The 13,238-nt window shown below is 46.2% G+C and overlaps 1 protein-coding gene across 1 annotated transcript in view; it reads left to right on the forward strand.

The window, feature by feature from the left end:
• Positions 1-13,238, forward strand: part of LOC124268700 (glycoprotein 3-alpha-L-fucosyltransferase A-like) — a 164,120-nt gene that overhangs the window by 70,894 nt on the left and 79,988 nt on the right.

Below are 13,238 nucleotides of genomic sequence, written 5' to 3' on the forward strand. Positions count from 1 at the left end.
ACAGTCGATAGTACTTTTCATATCTCTAAAGTTATAGCGTCAGTTAGTGGTAAAACTGAACAGAATTTGTCTTCACGGTCGTTTTGTCTTCAATGGCCGCCGTTTTCTCTCCTGTTGACAAGAATTCAACTGAACTGTAGTCATTCTTGTTAGATTTGTCATGGAGGTTTATCAAGTTGGTGATTCTCAGCTGAAGACATCTCCCCTCCCTTGAGAGGATGTAATTACGCTTTCGGAACACTACAATGGTTTTCCGTCAATTTCCGGAGTCGACTGTTTTTAGCTGTTTTTCAGCTCCTGTCATCTCTGTCAAAGGATTTTGTGAACTAGGGGATGGTTTTAACTGATCATTTTTAACTGAATGTGTTACAAAGCATGTATTTCAGGTTTTTGTTGCATTTTAGCCTGCTGGACAGCATTAGGAGCTGATAACGTTTTTAAAGAGGAGTTAATTTGAAATTTCGAGGATGTGAAACATTTCAGTGATTTTAACATGATGCGTTGCGTGTTGGTGAGATTGAACTTTCATGTACATTATAAAACACTACCGCACTGACAGATAATTAAACCGCACTAAATGTGTCGCTGTGTGATGCTAGATTATATCGAGCGGTTGACGCGCAATGCATCACTGTTATTTTTTGTTTGTGTTATGAATATTGTAGAGATGCAATCTATAGAATGTCATTACCAACTTCTTGTTTTAAAGTTAAATCCTTTTTAAATTTGTTACCGCGCTGTGAATCGTTAGAAGGCGTTTCTAGAACAGCATTACTTCCAAAGTGGTGAGTGATGTGACCGACATGTTGTGTGATATGACCGATATGTTGTGTGATATGACCGACATGCTGTGTGATATGACCGACATGCTGTGTGATATGTCCGTGTGATATGTCCGACATTCTGTGTGATATGACCGTGTGATATGTCCGACATGCTGTGTGGTATGTCTGACATGCTGTGTGATATGACTGACATGCTGTGTGATATGTCCGATATGCCGTGTGGTATGACCGATATGTTGTGTGATATGTCCGACATGCTGTGTGATATGACCGTGTGATATGTCCGACATGCTGTGTGATATGTCCGACATGCTGTGTGATATGACTGTGTGATATGTCCGATATGTTGTGTGTTATGACCGACATGCTGTGTGATATGACTGACATGCTGTGTGATATGTCCGATATACTGTGTGATATGACCGACATGCTGTGTGATATGTCCGATATACTGTGTGATATGACCGACATGCTGTGTGATATGTCCGATATGCATCGTTTGAATATATTAAAACTACAAAATTTGTGTAGTTATCGGAAAATTACTGAGACTTGCTAATGGGTTTGACACCATCTCTCAATTATGTTTATTAATTCCGGGGCGTTTTTTCTCCCTTATTTCTAGACTTGGCATCTCTTTACCACAAAACCATCACATCACATAAACGATTGCTATAGTTAAGTCCATTTTGAATTTTAAACCTGCGAGACGTTTTCATGGTTTCTATCTGCATTTTCACCTCACAACATATTTATACACACACCTGAAATATGCAGCATATTTCAGTACTTTCGAAAACACGTAGTTCTAAAATACTCGTAACCATATTCTCAAAATATATTGTTGTCTGCAACAATGGCAGGCATTGCGGAAAAAGTAGTTTCTTGTCACGGCGGATGATTTTCAATATTCAAGGAAATGGGACAAAGAAAGTAGGGTTAAACATTAAATACGTTTTTTGAAGGTGAGCTTCAGAACGCCGTATATACACCAACGACCATAGGCTCGCGAACAGCAATAAGTGTGAACTTCACTCACCCCGCCACTGTCATAGATGTATTGTTTGCTGTGGACTGAGTGTGCAAGATCATTTTCGATTCATTAATGTTTAAATCTGCCAAGTTGATGTATGACAGGTGACGCCGCGTATGCCGAACCCCAACACCCATGTGTGGACCAGCCTCCCCATCTACATATTTTCCATCCACACGTTAGCACCATCGACACGCCTGTCCGAGCCGACGATACTTCATTCCGACACTTCTTCAGCATCACGCTATTCGTCTATCAACCCATCAACAGTTTTCACAGGCTGCGAGGTATTTTCCGTTGTCTGTCACTTCGGAAAAAAACGCACACGGCAAGGAGAGTCTTAAAATGTTGTTTTAACTGATTTCCACGTTCCCCCTTGACAGCAATTTCATTTGAATGAAATATTCAGATAATAGCTTGATCGGAGCTCTACATCAATACTAACACAGTTTTGGATGCGCTGGCGAGGCATAACGCCTACAGCACGAGTAAGGGTGGCGAAAGCAATGCGGATCTGGGGCTGGTATTGACGGCACTAAAGCCCTGATTATGGATACGTCTTCGCTGTGTTGAAGAATCCGAAGGAAATAATGCGCAGAAAGGTCAAGGAAGTAGATAGACCGACGTGGATAAAACTAAAAAAATCCACGAAGACATAAGCAAGCTGACAGGCATCATGTCCAATGGTTCTATTTTGAAAAAAACAAATATAAGATCTGTCTGGTTGCTTGCTAGGGCCATGTGAGAAGAGTATACGTCAGTGCTGCGGGGCTTCTGTCTGTACAGATAAGGTACGCCATACCACAGCAGATGCTGACCCTTCGCATTTTCAAACGAAGACAGACCAGACAGACATATTCAGATGAAGTTTGGCTTCTGAAATAGCTCTTGTTGATCTGAAATGTATTTTTTTCAATGGAAAAAAAGTTTCTGACGCTGCCAAAGATTCGAGGTAGGACTTACGGATGCGAATGTGGTTTTTCATGGTATCCGGATGTGGCTTCCCATGGTATCCGGATGTGGCTTCCCACGGCATCAGGGTGCTGATTCTCATGGCATCCGGATGTTGCTTCTCATGGTATCCGGATGTTGCTTCCCATGGCATCCGGGTGTGGCTTCTCATGGCATCCGGATGTGGATTCTCATGACATCCGGATGTGGATTCCCATGACATCCGGATGTGGCTTCCCATGGCATCCGGGTGCTGATTCTCATGGTATCCGGATGTGGCTTCCCATGGCATCCGGGTTCCATGACATGGATTCCATCCGGGCATCCATGGCATCCGGGTGTGGATTCTCATGGCATCCGGATGTGGATTTCCATGACATCCGGATGTTGATTCCCATGGCATCTGGGTGTGGACCTTCATCCCGTTGACCTTTTGATACAACCGATATATGATTCAAAGCGGTGTCGCTTCTCAGCTCTGGTCTTCTTTGGATTCTTTCAAGTTCAGCCAAAATCGTGCCTCTAATAAAATATAAAAATCGTGAATTCAACCATGAATTAACTGAGAGGTTCCTCCTCAAAGAAGGAATTGTTTACCACTGAAATCTTTTCTTGTGGACATTGCATGTTATGCATGTTATGATAGCGGTATAACTGTTCGGCAGGGAAATAAGATGGTCCGTGACCTTTGTGAATTGATCAAGCTTGGGGAACGTGGTCAAGTACTTGTAGATTGCTGTCTGGACTTGGCTGGAACTTAGCAATCAATCCTTGTATATAGAGACAATCCACTTTACTTTAATTAGTGCTTTAATGTTGTTTTATTGCCATATTAAATTAGTAAAGAAAACTTCTCTCTAACATACAGTGCAATAAAAATACAAATAAGTTGTCGTGTAGAAAATATACTCATGCCAATAATGGTTGTCACCTCCTTCAATTTTTTTAATTGGAGAGGGGTGGGGTGTGAGAGTGTATTGGGGTTGGGGTGGGGAGGGGGGACAACCCTTATTGGCATGACTTTAGCTTAAATACTTACAAAATGTGTTAAAGGAAGATAATGTACAGTAGACTATTCTTATAACGTACTGGTGAATATTTCTTACCGTTTGTTTTGGGGGTTGTATTGGCCATTTACGCAAACGAAGTACGGATGGAAGAAACTAAAATTACGTCATAACCGATGTTAACTGTAATCGATATGGGGGAATTAAACAACCACAATGGATGACGTAGATATGTTGTGGCTTTTAAAACCTGTAAAGAAATACGTTATTTATCATAGACACCGTAGGGTCGAAGTTAGTTGTGTCGACGTTACGGTTGTCAAGTACAATCTTGGTACGTGCTTGAATTTTCATTTAGTCTTAAGGTATAACATCGGGTGACTCGAAGTATTTATGTAGGCCCTTCAACTTCAACATAACGGTGTATGACTGCAATGTCTTTTGTAAAATACCAACTATACCAAAACTGTTGTATTTTTGTGTTCAGGCTATGTATTTAATGGAGTATAGTTGATCGCGAGACTTTACCAGACCAGTAACTGACCCTGCCACCCAGAAGGACAATCAAACGCTACTAGGAGTCTACACAGGATTTGAATATTAAGATTGTGATACTATCTGGTTTATAGAACCGTGTGCATGGGAATACTTTGATACATCCCCAAAAAGGGGGTTTTAACACGTTCACTGAACCGACCAAATGTGTGTGCTATTTGTTAACTTTGTCCATGAAAGGATAAATTAAGTCATGACAGCTGAGAAAAAATAATTACTACGTGTAATTGTTTACCGAATATACTTTCTATGAGAAAAACTGATATTTATATCAGAGAAGTCCTATATTTCGGCATTTGGAAAAAGCGAGCGCCATTGTTAATATCTGCAGTTAGACCCGGATACAATAAGAGTTACCGTTCTTGTTTGAAGTAGTCCTGTGTTCATACATTGAATGGAAGATGAAAAGGGCACGTCTTGTCACGGAATGACACGGGTTCGTCACGTCAAGAATTTCGTGGCGTATGCCGGAAGCAGACGAGATCCTAAATAACATGTTCTTGAAAGGGAGCGATTTTAAGTTACATGACTGAAAAAACGTTGAAAATATAGAATATATAAAGGACTTGTTACCTTTGTTTTTTTTAAGAATGTCGAATCTGCGCAGCAAATACGATTGTGTTTGCGTCCCACGTTCCACACTGCAGAATACCGAATACCATTTGAACAGACTCCCGAATACCGCGTACCAAAGTGACTTTACCGCCTTAACCCAGCAGGAATAACGATAAAGCACGGACAGCATGCTTGCGGGCGTCTCATAAACGTGACGTCATAACGGAATTGTAAATATATTTGTCTTTATACAACTATAGTAGATCATGTACGGAATTAACAGTATATAAAAATTACAAACATACTTATCACCCCATCCAAACCACACATCCCCATCCTCATCCCCTAGCTCTGAACAGCGCCTGACATGCCCCACTTACCGACAGGGCGGTATGAATATTGCCTTTGCTACCATGCCTGTCAGTGAATTGTCAGTTCCAATACGGTTCTCTACATCTACGGCAGATTAGCTCCCGGGCGTTCAATTTCAGGACATTGGTTTCTGAAACATCTGTGCCATGTTTCCATCACTGCTCTTTGATAACTGACATGAATATGCATGTTACTATTTGCACACGTCACTCCAAGTAACATTACCCGTCTCTCCAAGATGGAGGAGTGGATGAATGCCTCAGTCACAGCTCAACATCGTCAGTGCCCGCTAAAAGAAATGATTTCTTTTGTTTCTTTTTAATTAATTATCAAGCAGCTGTAAAATGTAATACATCTTTAGTAAAATTTAATTCAACATTAAAAAGCTCTGACTCCGAAATGTAACAAAATACATATCTTATCAGAGTATTTTTCAAGTAAACAAAACAGCCACGACGTGTCACATAAATATCGGACGAACTGCGTAGCCGGGGAGTTCTATTTAAACAACGTTTCTGACACCTACAATGTTTCATTATAATTGTTAACATCAATCGTCTCTGTGGGCTTGTCAAAGTCTAGATTTGAAGACTCCGCGACATGCGTCTTCGCCAGGGGGGAAAAAGAATGGCACTTAATTTTCTGGTAGTTTTCTTGAAAAATTGCAATTATCTTTACACCAGCGCTTCGGGTTTCACAAAATTGACTCATTATTCTCCCAGGCGAACAAAATCCAAGTACGGCCTGTGCTGTAAAGTTCCAGAATTTATGGCTGACTATTTTTCAGTCAAACTCCGCGAAGGTGGGTGGTATGAGAAAGCTCGTAATGGCCGTTTTCAGAAAATTCGGAAAAGTTATCAAGATTTCGCGTTTCATCCTACGAAAGGACCACCTGCATAAACTGATAGTAAGCGTGCTCTGTGACGTGACGCCAACTATAATGCCTCCCGCTAATGAGAACATATGGTTTCTTGGCATGCGCAGTATTTCCCTTATACACCATACGTTATCATACATGACGCTGATAAGCGACTTTCTGTTGGTTCTAACGTGTTTCCATACTTCACACACCTCATCCATCCCACTCCACAACGCAACACGTTGGCCCTAACGTGTCCCCATACTTCACAGACCTCATCCGTCCCACTGCTCACCGCCACAGGTTGGCCCTAACGTGTCCCCATACTTCACAGACCTCATCCATCCCACTGCTTACCGCCGCAGGTTGGTCCTAACGTGATTCCATACTTCACACACCTCATCCATCCCACTGCTCACCCCACAGGTTGGTCCTAACGTGTTTCCATATTTCACACACCTCACCCATCCCACTGCTCACTCGACAGGTTGGTCCTAACGTGTTTCCATACTTCACACACCTCATCCATCCCACTGCTCACCCCACAGGTTGGTCCTAACGTGTTTCCATATTTCACACACCTCACCCATCCCACTGCTCACTCGACAGGTTGGCCCAAACGTGTTTCCATATTTCACAGACCTCACCCATCCCACTGCTCACCCCACAGGTTGGTCCTAACGTGTTTCCATATTTCACACACATCACCCATCCCACTGCTCACCCCACAGGTTGGTCCTAACGTGTTTCCATACTTCATACACCTCACCCATCCCACACCTCACAGGTTGAGCCTCGTTAATTTCCATTCATCTCAGTAATACATAATACCCCAAATGGTGTCGCCGATCTTGTATAGTCGTCCAATTACCAACGGACGTCCGTACATCCATCAGTCTGCCAGTGTGCGCTGTCATGGCGGAGGTGCCCTCAGAGATCAATGCTACCGATCATAGTTGATCGATCTTCTAACATACCGCTCTTCATTGCGCCGCTAGGTGGTGTGCACTCACTCTGCTTGTTTCTCCAAACAAAACATCACAAAGAAGTTCTATGGTAACAAATGATAGAGGTTAAAAGGAGATCATTTTTTAGCAATTTTGTTACGAGCCCCCTAGAACAACTGCCAATCGACTGTCCTAGTTAAACGGATGTGTTGTTTATAATGTATAAGGTTTGATCTTGACTGGACATACAACAGTAGGCGAAATCAATACCAAATATAATTATGATATTCAGAAAGATTAAATTGATAGCGTTGCCACAACTGGCTGCTCTCGGTCTCCCATCCCTGTTTTGGGTAGCTACCAAGGTATTAATTACGGATCGTTCACAACAGTAACCTTCTACAGCATTTGACGTTAAACAGTTAAATTCAGAAATGCGTACCATCATTTTCCATGTTCTATTTTCACCAGTATTGTCACAGTTTGACGTTTTTCTATTGAGTGAGTTTGGTTATACGCCGCTGTGAACGGTATTCCTGTATTATAGCACGTCGAGTAAGCTAAACGTTAGAGAAAATGGGAGAAAATGTACACATCTCGAAATTATTATTATGATTATTATTTTGAAACCCACGAGATCGGGAATGGTACTGACAAACCAAGAAATATAATCAGGATTCGAACCTGCGATCACCGGTTTCTGGCTCGCTCAAGCGACGCGAAGCGAAATGCGGTGCCAGGAATGGAACGAACGTCAGTGGCTAAAGGGTGGCACGTGGTGCAGTGCACATTTCGCTGACCACATATCTGGCGACGTAAAGCGACGTTGGTCACCGAGGGAGTAGCTGGACTGACACTTTTTGACATCTTGACAAGACAGTTTTCCGGGGTTTGGTCCTGCTCCGCACAGGATCACATGTTGTGTCTCCTCATGCTGTTGTCCGAGCAGTGAATGGGTACCTAGTAGGTTGTTACATAACGTTCTATGGGGTTGTACAGTCCCTAAGGAGCTGAGACGGAAACACGAGTTAACACTGATCCTTCGACAGGGGCCGTAATGACGTCAGCTGTTTGAGCATGCGTCGATGGATGGCTAAGACCATTTATTGTCATAATATTGATAATTATTGTCATCGTTGTGGTTGTGGTTGTTTGTTGTTATGGAGCGCAACAAGAGTGTGTGGATTGACGCTTAGTGAGTGAGTGAGGATGCTTTTACGCCGCTTTTAGCAATATTCCAGCAACAGCACATCGGAGGACACCAGAAATGGGCTTCACACATAGTACCCATGTGGGGAATGGAACCCGGGTCTTCGGCGTGACGAGCGGACGCTTTAACCACTAGGCTACCCAAACGCCCTGTTTTGTCCCTGAATATACTTTTGATAGAAACAGATAGACACATATAAATTGAAAAGAAGGCCCAGTAAGATGGGAGATTCAGAACATGAGGACTGACTAACTGACTGAGTTTAGTTTTACGCCGCTTTTAGCAATATTCCAGCAATATCACGGCGGGGGACACTAGAAATGGGCTTCACACATTGTGCCCATGTGGGGAATCGAACCCGGGTCTTCGGCGCGACGAGCCAACGCTTTAACCACTAGGCTACCCCCACCGCCCCTTCAGAACATGAGGAAATCTAGACTTACTTCGTTTAGGGCTTTGGCACTGCAGGGAGGGCTAGACAGTAAGGAAAATAATATGGTTCAGGGACTGTGAGACAAACTACCGGCGTCTGCTGGTATAGAGTCCAGCAGGGCAAAATCCATCACTCGTTGATTGTGAGGTTTTAAATAATCCCGTCTACGTCAATCAAGTAAAACATGAAACCAGATATGAAATCGTGTATATAATATAACCCTGGAGGAACAGGTTTGATGTCATGGAAAGGCGATATGTTCACCCCAGGAAGCAAGGCTGGTGGTTGTTTGTAATCAGATCCGTTACAGGTGAGGGGTCCATTGAGCGCCCACAGCCCGCCACGTTCACGTAATATCAAGTATACAAAGGACTTGCTTGTAAATAAATTCTCCAAGGTTGGACTGAATTATATTTTGATTTTGCAGTAATGCGTGTCCTCTCAACCGGGGGATTGTGCAAACAGTGGAAATGTTGCTTGGTCTGAAATTATCGTAGAAGTGGTGAGGGTTACTGCTGTTTTATGAACTTCAGTCCAATTCTGAATTTCATTAAATTCTCTCACACCTGTGCCTAGGTACTGCGTCTAAGAAAGAGTAACGCTTAGTTTCTATATATATTATAGTTTTGATAGTAACAAATAAATCCATTTCAATTGAAAAAGAGCCAATGTGAGATGGGAAATCCTGAACCTGAAGAAATCTAGACTTGCTTAATTTAGGGCGTTAGCATTGCAGAGAGGGCTTGGCAGTAGGGAAAATAATATGGTTCAGGGACTGTGTAACCTGAGGAAATCTAGACTTGCTTCATTTAGGGCTTTAGCATTGCAGAGAGGGCTAGGCTGTAGGGGAAACAATGTGGTTCAGGGACTGTGTGAAACAATGTGGTTCAGGGACTGTGTGACCTGAGGAAATCTAGACTTGCTTCATTTAGGGCTTTAGCATTGCAGAGAGGGCTAGGCTGTAGGGGAAACAATGTGGTTCAGGGACTGTGAGACTGACTACTTCTGAGACATCACGGTCGCCCCACGTCTCTCCTCTCAGTATAGTCCTCCTTCTCACTCAGTATAGTGCTCCTTCTGAGACATCACGGTCGCCCCACGTCTCTCCTGTCAGTATAGTGCTCCTTCTGAGACATCACGGTCGCCCCACGTCTCTCCTCTCAGTATAGTGCTCCTTCTGAGACATCACGGTCGCTCTCTGTCTCTCCCCACGTCTCTCCTGTCAGTATAGTGCTCCTTCTGAGACATCACGGTCGCCCCACGTCTCTCCTCTCAGTATAGTGCTCCTTCTGAGACATCACGGTCGCCCAACGTCTCTCCTCTCAGTATAGTGCTCTTCTGAGACATCACGGTCGCCCCGTCTCTCTCTCCTGTCAGTCGCCCCATAGTGCTCCTTCTGAGACATCACGGTCGCCCCACGTCTCTCCTCCTCACGACATCACGGTCGCCCCACGTCTCTCCTCTCAGTATAGTGCTCCTTCTGAGACATCACGGTCGCCCCATCGCCCTCCTTCTCTCAGTATAGTGCTCCTTCTGAGACATCACGGTCGCCCCACGTCTCTCCTCTCAGTATAGTGCTCCTTCTGAGACATCACGGTCGCCCCACGTCTCTCCTGTCAGTATAGTGCTCCTTCTGAGACATCACGGTCGCCCCACGTCTCTCCCTGTCAGTATAGTGCTCCTTCTGAGACATCACGGTCGACATCACGGTCTCTCTCAGTATAGTCTCCTTCTGAGACATCACGGTCGCCCCACGTCTCTCCTCAGTATAGTGAGACATCACGGTCGCCCCACGTCTCTCCTCTCAGTATAGTCCTCCTTCTGAGACATCACGGTCGCCCCACGTCTCTCCTGTCAGTATAGTGCTCCTTCTGAGACATCACGGTCGCCCCACGTCTCTCCTCTCAGTATAGTGCTCCTTCTGAGACATCACGGTCGCCCCACGTCTCTCCTCTCAGTATAGTGCTCCTTCTGAGACATCACGGTCGCCCCACGTCTCTCCTCTCAGTATAGTGCTCCTTCTGAGACATCACGGTCGCCCCATCAGTGTGCTCCTTCTGAGACATCACGGTCGCCCCACGTCTCTCCTCTCAGTATAGTGCTCCTTCTGAGACATCACGGTCGCCCCACGTCTCTCCTCTCAGTATAGTGCTCCTTCTGAGACATCACGGTCTCCCTGAGACATCACGGTCGTCTCTCCTCTCAGTATAGTGCTCCTTCTGAGACATCACGGTCGCCCCACGTCTCTCTCCTCTCAGTATAGTGCTCCTTCTGAGACATCACGGTCGCCCCACGTCTCTCCTCTCAGTATAGTGCTCCTTCTGAGACATCACGGTCGCTCCCACGTCTCTCCTCTCAGTATAGTCTGAGACTCCTTCTGAGACATCACGGTCGCCCCACGTCCCTCTCTCCTCTCTCAGTATAGTGCTCCTTCTGAGACATCACGGTCGCCCCGTCCTCCCTCTCCTCTCAGTATAGTGCTCCTTCTGAGACATCACGGTCGCCCCAGTGCTCCTTCTGAGACATCACGGTCTCTCCTCTGTCAGTATAGTGCTCCTTCTGAGACATCACGGTCGCCCCCACGTCTCTCCTCTCAGTATAGTGCTCCTTCTGAGACATCACGGTCGCCCCACGTCTCTCCTCTCAGTATAGTGCTCCTTCTGAGACATCACGGTCGCCCCACGTCTCTCTCCCTCAGTATAGTGCTCCTTCTGAGACATCACAGTCGCCCCAGTATAGTGCTCCTTCTGAGACATCTCCTCTCTCTCAGTATAGTGCTCCTTCTGAGACATCACGGTCGCCCCACGTCTCTCCACGTATAGTCTCCCTCTCAGTATAGTATAGTCCTTCTGAGACATCACGGTCGCCCCACGTCTCTCCTCTCAGTATAGTGCTCCTTCTGAGACATCACGGTCGCCCCCACGTCTCTCCTCTCAGTATAGTGCTCCTTCTGAGACATCACGGTCGCCCCACGTCTCTCCCTCTCAGTATAGTGCTCCTTCTGAGACATCACGGTCGCCCCACGTCTCTCCCTCCTCAGTATAGTGCTCCTTCTGAGACATCACGGTCGCCCCACGTCTCTCCTCTCAGTATAGTGCTCCTTCTGAGACATCACGGTCGCCCCACGTCTCTCCTCTCTCAGTATAGTGCTCCTTCTGAGACATCACGGTCGCCCCCCCACGTCTCTCCTCTCAGTATAGTGCTCCTTCTGAGACATCACATCACGGTCGCCCCACTCTCCTCTCCTCCTCCTCAGTATAGTGCTCCTTCTGAGACATCACGGTCGCCCCACGTCTCTCCCTCTCAGTATAGTGCCCTTCTGAGACATCACGGTCGCGGTCTGTACGTCTCTCCTCTCAGTATAGTGCTCCTTCTGAGACATCACGGTCGCCCCACTCTCCTCTCAGTATAGTGCTCCTTCTGAGACATCACGGTCGCCCCACGTCTCTCCTCTCAGTATAGTGCTCCTTCTGAGACATCACGGTCGCCCCACGTCTCTCCTGTCAGTATAGTGCTCCTCAGTATAGTGCTCCTTCTCCTTCTGAGACATCACGGTCGCCCCACGTCTCCTCCTGTCAGTATAGTGCTCCTTCTGAGACATCACGGTCGCCCCACGTCTCTCCTGTCAGTATAGTGCTCCTTCTGAGACATCACGCCCCACGTCGCTTCCCACGTCTCTCCTCTCAGTATAGTGCTCCTTCTGAGACATCACGGTCGCCCCACGTCTCTCCTCTCAGTCAGTATAGTGCTCCTTCTGAGACATCACGGTCGCCCCACGTCTCTCCTGTCAGTATAGTGCTCCTTCTGAGACATCACGGTCGCCCTCACGTCTCTCCTCTCAGTATAGTGCTCTCCTCCTGTGTGACATCACGGTCGCCCACAGGACATCACGGTCGCCCCACGTCTCTCCTGTCAGTATAGTGCTCCTTCTGAGACATCACGGTCGCCCCACGTCTCTCCTCTCAGTATAGTGCTCCTTCTGAGACATCACGGTCGCCCCACGTCTCTCCTCTCAGTATAGTCCTCCCTTCTGAGACATCACGGTCGCCCCCACTCTCTCTCTCTCAGTATAGTGTCTCCTTCTGAGACATCACGGTCGCCCCACGTCTCTCCTCTCAGTATAGTGCTCCTTCTGAGACATCACGGTCGCCCCACGTCTCTCCTCTCAGTATAGTCTGATCCTCCTTCCATCACGGTCTCTCCTCTCAGTATAGTGCTCCTTCTGAGACATCACGGTCGCCCCACGTCTCTCGTCTCTCCTCTCAGTATAGTGCTCCTTCTGAGACATCACGGTCGCCCACGTCTCTCCTCTCAGTATAGTATAGTCAGTATAGTGCTCCTTCTGAGACATCACGGTCGCCCCCACGTCTCTCGTCTCTCCTCTCAGTATAGTGCTCCTTCTGAGACATCACGGTCGCCCCACGTCTCTCCTCTCAGTATAGTGCTCCTTCTGAGACATCACAGTCGCCCCACGTCTCTCCTCTCAGTATAGTGCTCCTTCTGAGACATCACGGTCGCCCCACGTCTCTCC

This window comes from Haliotis rubra, unplaced genomic scaffold (assembly GCF_003918875.1).
Source record: "Haliotis rubra isolate DU_JTF1 unplaced genomic scaffold, ASM391887v1 Scf14, whole genome shotgun sequence".
In the NCBI taxonomy this organism is placed as follows: domain Eukaryota; kingdom Metazoa; phylum Mollusca; class Gastropoda; order Lepetellida; family Haliotidae; genus Haliotis; species Haliotis rubra.